At 36.9% G+C, this 9,123-nt stretch overlaps 1 long non-coding RNA gene across 2 annotated transcripts in view; it reads right to left on the reverse strand.

The window, feature by feature from the left end:
- The window catches only part of LOC115803132 (uncharacterized), a 128,899-nt gene that overhangs the window by 46,417 nt on the left and 73,359 nt on the right, over positions 1-9,123 (reverse strand). The window lies entirely within an intron of this gene.

Here is a 9,123-nt window from a genome sequence, read left to right on the forward strand (position 1 = left end):
TCATCAATTTTGTAATTTTTAACATACAAATCTTACACATATTTTGTTATATTTTCCCTAAGTATTTAAATAGTTCGGATGCTTTTTTTTTTTTTTTTTTTGGCCACACCTTGAAGCTTGTTGGATCTTAGTTCCCCGACCAGGGACTGAACACAGGTCACTGCAGTGAAAGCTCCAAGTCCTAACCACTGGACCACTGGAATTCCCTGAATGCTATTTTAAAGAGCACTTTAAAAAGTCTTCAAGTTCAAATGTTTGCTGTTAGAAAAGTACGACAGTTTTCATATATTGACCTTGGATCTTGTGACCTTCCTAATTTTACCTACTATATCCAGGAGTTTTTTGGAGAGTCTTTGGGATTTTCTACACAGACAGTCATGGTATCTACAAATAAAGGCATTTTTATTTCTTCCTTTCCACTCTGTATGCCTCTTTTTCTTGCCTCATTGCACTAGCTAGGACCTTCAGGAAAATGACGAATAAGAGTGGTGAGAACCAGCATCCTTGCTTTGTTCTGACTTTAGGGGGAAAGCATTCAAGTCTTTCACTATTAAGTATGATATTAGCTGTAGGTTTTTCATTCGTGGCCTTTATCAGGTAGTGGAAGTTCACTTTCATTCCTAGTTTTCTGAGAGTTTTTTCAGGAATGAATAATAAATGTTTCTTAAAATGCTTTTTCTGCATCTATTGAGATGATCATATGGTTTTTCTTCTTTAGTCTGTTGATATGGTGAATTGCATTGATTGATTTATGAATAGTGAACCAATCTTGCATCTTATGATAAACTCCACTTGGTCACGATATATTTTCTACTTTTTATATACTGAATTTTGTTCAATTTTGTTTACTGTGAGAAAATAAACAACAGAAAACTTACCATCTTAACCACTTTTAAGTGTACAGCTTAGTGGTATTAAATATATTCAATATGTGTTCAACCATCACCACTATCCATTTCCATAGCTCCTTTATTCTTGGAAAACTGAAACCCTGTACCCATTAAACAATATTTCCCCATTCCCCCTGTTCCTAGCCCCTCAAAATCACCATTCTACTTTTTGCCTCTATGACTCTGACTACGCGAGGTATCTCATATAAGTGGAATCATACGGTGTTTGCTGTTTAGTGAGTGGCTTATTTCATTTAGCATAAGGCCCTCAAGTTTTATCCATACTGTAGCATTACCAGAACTTCCTTCCTTTTCAAGGCTGAATAATATTCCTTTGCATGCATATACCACATGTTGCTTATCCATTCATCTATCAATGGACACTTGGGGTGCATCCATCTTTTACCTATCATGAATAATGCTATGAACATGGGTGTACAAATATCTCTTCAAACCCCTCCTTTTTTTAACTGAAATACAGTTGACATACAATAGTATGTTCGTTTCAGGTGTACACATAGTGATTTGACAATCAAATACATTATGAAATGATCACCACAATAAGTCTAGTAACCATCTATCACCATACAAAATTATTACAGTATTATTTGCTATATAATGTGTATTACATCCCTGGGATGTAAAAGTGGAATTGCTAGATCATACGGTAACTCCAATTTTAATTTTCTTGAGGAATCACCATACTATTTTCCATAGCAGCTACATCATTTTACATTCTCATCAACACTGCACAATGGTTCCAATTTCCCCACATACTCATCAATACTTATTATTTTCTGGTTCTTTTGATAGTAGCCATCCTAATGCGTGTGAGGTATACTGCTGGCCTCATAAAATTAGTTGGGAAGTGTTCTCTCCTTTTCTATTTCTGGAAGAGTTTGTGTAGAATTGGTATTATTTCTTCCTTAAATACCTGTACAATTGACCAGTGAAGCCACCAGATTTTTCCTGTGGGAAAGTTGTTAGGTTATTTACTACTTCTTAAGTAAGTTCTGGTAGTTAGTCCTTCAAGGAATTTGCCCATTTCATCTAATTTATCAAATTTATTAACATAGAAAATTGTTGGTAATATTCCCTACTATCATTTTAATGTCTGTAGGGTCTGTAGTGATGTTCTCTTTTTCATTCTTGATATTGATTTGATAAGTCTAGCTTTTCTCCTGATAAGTCTAGCTAGAGGTATATCAAATTTATCTTTCAAATACCACTTTTTGGCTTTAGTGACTTTCTCTATTTTTGTTTGCAACTTTATTCATGGCCTTATCTTTATTATTTCCTATTTTCTGTTTGTTTTGGATTTAATTTGCTCTTCTGTTTTTTAGTTTCTTAAGGTGGAGGCTAAGATAGCCTCTTAAGAGGCTAAGATTGATTTCAGGCCTTTTTTGTTTCTAATATATGCCTTTTACGCTACACTTCCCTCTAAGCACTGCTTTAGCATGTGCTGCATTTTAACTGTCATTCCATTCAAAGTAGTTTTTAATTGCCCTTATGCCTTCCTCTTTGACTCAGGGTTATTTAAAAGTGTGCTGTGTAATTTCCAAATAGTTGGAAATTGCCGATATTTTTATTAATTTCTAGCTTAATTCTCCTGGGATCAGAGAACATACTTTATATGATTTCTTAAATTTGTTGAAATTTGTTTTATGGCCCAGAATATGATCTAACGTGGGGAATTTCCTAGATACACTTGACGAGAATGTGTATTCTGCTACTGCTGGATGGAGTATCCTCTAACAGTCAGTTACATCAAGTTGGCTAATAGGGCTGTTTAGGTCTCTACACCCCTGCTCATTTTCTGTCTACTAGTTCTATGGATTACTGAAAAAGGAGAGTTGGACTTGCCAGCTAAAACTGTGAATTTGTCTATGTCACCTTTGGCTCTTTCAGTTGTGTTAGGTGCATTCACATTTGTGACTGTTAAGTGTTCTTGATGAACTGACCCCTTATTCATTATGTAATGCCCGTCTTCTTCCTTGGCAGTATTTCTTGAAGTCTACTTTGGTATTAATAGAGCCACCTCATCTTTCTTTTGATTAGTGTTTTGCATGGCATATGTTTTTCCCATCTTTTTACTTCTAACTTATCTATGCCTCTATATTTAAGGTGAGTTTGTTGTAGAGAGCATATAGAGTTGGTTCTTGATTTTTTTTAAATCCAATCTAACAATCCCTGCAGTACTTTTTTGAAAGGTAATTCTCTAAGTACTTGTTTTTTAAAAAATGCACCTGTGCTGGGGGGTCATGGAGCTGGTTTTTCATGCAGAATGAGGGTGGCCCAGGGCCAGGGTGTGGCAGCCCTGCTCTGGGATGGCAACCTGGCCATGTGGGCCCCAGTCACATCTCCAGGCACCTGCCTCCCGCTGAGCTGCAGGTCAGTTGCCCCAGTCTCCCAGCCTCCATCCCACCGGGCCCTCCCAGTGCTCATTTTTTAAAAGAAAATTAGGTGTCTTTCCACATTAAGGCACTTTTCAAGCCACTAGCTCTGATTCTTTGTGATGCAATTTTTTCCTTGTTCTAGAGGTTGCTTACAGACTTGTCATGTAAATTAAACATAATTCCTTGCTTCAAAAAGAGCTTGAAGTATTCTTAGTATTTCTAATCTTCTCCCAATCGTAATGAGAAGCAAATATTATCCCCCCCAATAATTCCAAATCACTGGCCTCGACTCAAACCTCCCAAGTCATTATCTTCAGCTTGATGTTTAGACTCAATCTGTCTAAAACTGAACTCTTATCTTTCCCCTCACAGTCTTCCTCTCAAATTTGTACCCCCTGTTTTGTATCCCTCCTCTCAGTGAGTAGTATTACTATTCTCTCAATTGCCAAAACAGAAACCCAGGCATTACTCTCTCGTCTCCCTTCATCCAAGCTATCACAAAACTGCATTAGTTCTACTCATATATAAGAGGTCAAAATGGCAGAGTAGGAGGACACTGGACTTGCCTCCCTGCACAAACACATCAAGAATACATTTACATGCAGAGCAATTATCACTGAAAGCAAACTGGAGACAGGCATAAAGGCTATAAAGAAAGATCCACACGGAGTCAGGTAGGAAGGCAAGAGAAGCGATAAGGTCAGGACCTACGCAAACATACAGTAAAGGCTGTGGATCAACCACTTAAATAAGCTAGTATGAAGATTAAAAGACAAAAACTGTAAATCAACTACAACCACAATAAGCAGTTAAGGGATAAACATGAAGATGTAAATATGACACCAAACGTGGGGGAGGGGAATTTTAAAAAGTATATCTTTTAGAATGTGTTTGAACTTAAATGACTATCAGTTTGAAACAAGCAGATATAGTTACAGGTCAACATATATGAACCCTACAGTAACTACAAATCAAAAACCTACAATAGATACCCAAGAACTAGAGAGAAGGAAACACAAGCATACAGCTAAAGAAAATCATCACACTACAAGGGTAAAAACTAAAAGAAGAAAAGAACAGAGAAGAACTACAAAAACAACCAGAAAATAAGTAACAAAATGGCAATAGCTACATACGTATCAATAATCACTTTAAATGCCAATGGACTAAACACTCTGATCAAAAGACATAGGGTGGCTAACTGGATGAAAAATCAAGACCCATTTATATGCTGCTCACAAGAGACTCATTTCAGACGTAAAGACACACACACACAAACACTCTCAAAGTGAGGGGATGGAAAGAGAAATCTCACGCAAATGGAAGCAACAAGAAAGCTGGGGTAGCAATACTCATATCAGACAAAGTAGACTTTAAAACAAAATCTGTAACAAATACTCATATCAGACAAAGTAGACTTTAAAACAAAATCTGTAACAAAAGACAAAGAAGGGCATTATATAATGATAGGGGATCAATACAAGAAGAGCATACAACATTCATTAAAATATATGCACCTAATATAGGAGCACCTAAATATATAAAGCAAGTATTAACAGACATAAAGGGAGAAACTGACAATAATACAATAGTAGTAGGGGACTTTAACACCCCACTTACATCAATGGACAGATCGTCCGGATAGAAAATCAATAAGGAAACAGTGGTCTTATATGACACATTAGACCAGCTGGACTTAATAGATATCGACAGGATATTCTATCCCAAAACAGCAGAGTACACATTCTTTTCAACTGTTCTCCAGGACAGATCATATGCTAGGCCACAGAACAAGTCCCCCCAAATTTAACAGAATAGAAATTATATCAAAACAAAAACACTAATTCGAAAAGATACATGTACCCCAATGTTCACAGCATTATTTAGAATAGCCAAGATATGGAAGCAACCGAAGTGTCCATGAAGAGACAAACGGATAAAGAAGATGTGGCATATATATAAATACACATACATATACCCAGTGGAATATTACTCAGCTATAAAAAAAGAATGAAAATCTGCCATTTGTAACAACATGCATGGACCTGGAGGGTATTACGTTTAGTGAAGTAAGTCAACAGAGAAAGACAAATACTGTATGCTATCACTTATACGTGGAATCTAAAATAATAAAACTGAATGAATTTAAAAAAAAAAACAGAAACAGATTTACATATATAGAGAACAAACTACTGGTTACCAGTAAGGAGAGGGAAGGGAGGAGGGGCAAAATAGGGTCAGGGGATTAAGAGGTTCAAAATACGACACGTAAAATAAATTAGCTACAAGGATATATTGTACAGCACAGGGAATACAGTCAATATTTTATAATAACTTTATATGGAGTATAATTTATAAAAATATTGAAATGCTATGTTGTACACCTGAAACTAATATAATATTGTAAATCAACTATACTTCAGTATTTTTTTAAAAAGATGCAAGTTCTGCAGTATGCAACTTGAGTTTTTACTAATTATGTTCTAGGACGATAAACCATTCTTTGAAGAAAAAATTCTACTCATACGTATTTTTTCAGTTATCTTCCCTTTCCATCCTCATTTTATCTGCAGTGTCACTACCCTTTTCCAGGCAACCATCATTTCTTACCTGGGCTTCTGCAATGGTCTCCTAATAGTTGTTCCTCCTACTCACAGTCTCAAAGCTCCCAGCATTCTTCTACCCTACTTTCCAAAAACCTTTACTCACAGATTCAAAGTCCTTTAACTCCTTCTTCCTTATTTATCCTCATCTCTCACACTTTCCTCTTTCACCAAAGCCACTGCCCCCAACACACCCCTACGTCTATAATGATTAACATTGTACTTTCCAGGTCCTAGAACAATGGATGCACTCTTCTGCATCACGTCTTTTCACACACTGTTCCTTTACTGAGACTGTCCATCTCCTCCTGCCTTCACCTGATTTTTACTTATCCTTCAGACAACAATTAAGGTACCCTTTTCCTGGGGATCTTTCCATGACACCCTAAGCTGGGTTATGTGCTCTTTATCTCTTTAGCACTTAACAATCTGAAGTTATTTTGCTCTCTGTTACCTCTCTCTAAATTGTAACTCCCATGAGAGTTGGGGCTGCTTTACATCTTGTTCACCACTCTATTCCTGTTACTGTTAAATTCAGAAATCCTTATTTTGTTAATAGAAACGGGTAAAAATTAGAACAGAGGAGTCAATCGCAGTGAAAGAATTGTAATTCCACTATACTGACTGCACTGACAATAGGCTCAATCAAAAATATTCATTGCCCACCATGTCTTTTTTTTATTGTGTGAGCATTATAGGACTTGGACTCAGAAGACCTTAGGCAATTTCCTTTCACCTTCTCTGAATTTTTTTTTCCTTTTCTGAAAGTTTTTCTTCATTTCTTTAATGGCTTAAGCAATACCTATATGAAAGTGATATAGGAGAACTGATGAGAGGAGATTAAAGTGAAAGACTTTTGTAAAACAAACAATGGTACATATACATACATATCATTATATACATATATGTATCACTGACTAATCCATGTTGCCCAAAGTCTAATGGCTTATTTTTAATCCATCACTGCGTTTTACTATTAATTTCCAATATTTTAATAAGGCACAGGATAAACACAAATTTACCTTTCCTGTTCTGAAGTCTAAAACCCTTGTTTTAAAACCTTTGTCATCCAATATCAATTTTATGAGCAGATCCTTAAGTATTATACTTGCTATGTATTAAATTAAAATTCTTGATCCCTTTACTAAAGTAAGAAATGACTGGTTTTGGCTAAGGGCCACACTAACATTGTAAGAGTTCGTTATTTCATTTGAAACAAAGAAAAAACAACAAAAATTTTAAAGGAGAGTACTGTTTCTCAATGAAACATTATATTCAGGATTTCTACCACAATTAAAAGGCTTCACTTTTCAGAAAGATTCTTTTCTCTTAAAAAAAAAAGAGAGGAAACAAAGTCATAAATTCCCGAGGTGAAAACATATAATAAACATTGTCTTATTCCCCAGTGTCCAAAATGGTGAAATAAATGTACATATATGATAAACATAAATATAAATGGAAATGGTACATTCTCAATGAATGTTTATTATGATTGTTGCAGTTCAGTTATTCAGCATATTATACTCTCTGTTAAATAATGTATGTTGAACTGAAATAGTGAGACCAAGGACAACTAGCTCTTTTAAGCCAAATTCAAGAAGCTGTTAATACCAGCACATAAGTTCTACAACTGTTTAAAATACTGAAATGAGAAGATGAAAATAAATGAAAAAGTCAAACCCCAAAATCTCTCATATGCTTTCAATACTATATTTTAAAAGTATCAGTTATAGATAATATCAACCAAATACTTTTTCCAGCAAGGAGCTATTGTGTGGGCAGAATACTGACTTTTGCAAACACCCGTTAGTCATTTAAGGGGGTCAGGATCTATTAGTTATTTGTACATATCTTAGATGCTAGGCATCATAAACCATGTATAGTCATCATAAACCATGTATAGTCACGGTAGACTTATAAAAAGCTAGTCACATTCTTGCAAAGTATGTTTTATGATAAACACACCACAAACAGAAACTCTCACTCGTACTGAGGGGCAAAATCCAGCTGGGTTTCTTTATCCCTAACCCCAGCTTCAGCTGCAGGTTTTTTTCCAGTAAGAACAGTAGTTTGATTTACTCAACACGGTAGAAGTCAGGGTGTGGTCACCCTTCTCCAAATAATATTACAAATGGATTTTCCCTGAACTCTTGCAGCAACAGAATCTTTAAGTGGTTACTGGTAGGAAAAGGTGAGATTGAGGTCAAAATGTCTGAAAAATAAAAATTAACAAAAGCTTTCAAGGACCACCCTAGAGACAATGGAAGCTGGGGTATTACTGAGACGACGGAGGTAATACAGCTCAGAGCACGAATATTTTTTAAGCTTTCAACATGGAGCCCCAGTAACAGCTGAACATAAGGTTTTGCCAGCTCTCCTGCTGAGTACTGACAATTTTATCCCAAATTAATCCAGGATACTAATAACCACGCCAAATACAGATCAATCACATTTCCTTCATCACCATCGTCATAAGAGGGCTAAATGGGGACGTTCCTGGTGGTCCAGCGGTTAAGAATCCCTCTTCCAAAGCAGGGGACATAGGTTCAATCCCTGGTCAGGGAACTAAGATCCCACATGCCGAGTGGCAATAAAGCAGGGCAACAGAGCCCGCACATGCCAACTAGAGAGCCTGCGCGCCACAACTAGGGAGAAGCTAGCGCACCCCAACGAAGAGCCTGCGCACTGCAACGAAAGCCAAAAATTATTTAAAAAAAATAAAAAGAACAAAACTAAATGTAACATCAAATTCAGAACCACCAATGAAACGTTTCCTTTAGCGTTTCTAAAACACTACGAACTAGAGAGATGGGGAAAATTAGACCAAGGAAGCCTTTTCTAAGTCAGGGATAAATGGGAGTGTACTTAATAAAATATTAAGTGTATCCCTTCTCCCTGGCTAGCTGACAGAGTAGAAACGGACCGCTATCCGCAGGTATGCACCCTGGCTCGCATGGTCTGTGGTTGCATCCCCCAGACGGCCTGGCTACTCTAAAATAAACTCTATGTCGACGCCATTTGCTCTGCCTGACACCTGGAACTAGCATTATGTGCCCACCATGTGCCAGGGACAACGCCCCACACTCCGTTCTCGTTACCTTCGAAGCACATTCTGTGCGCTGACAAAGGAAACTGAGGCCCAAGCTCACACAGGGGCCCTGGCACTAAACCACCGTGTAACTCATCTTGTTGAAATGAGGGCAAGGGCGTGACTCAGATGCTCTAAATACTCAC

Source organism: Delphinapterus leucas, chromosome 10 (genome assembly GCF_059928025.1).
Source record: "Delphinapterus leucas isolate spDelLeu-1000000601 "Yukka" chromosome 10, BTC_Dleu_Yukka2, whole genome shotgun sequence".
Taxonomy (NCBI): domain Eukaryota; kingdom Metazoa; phylum Chordata; class Mammalia; order Artiodactyla; family Monodontidae; genus Delphinapterus; species Delphinapterus leucas.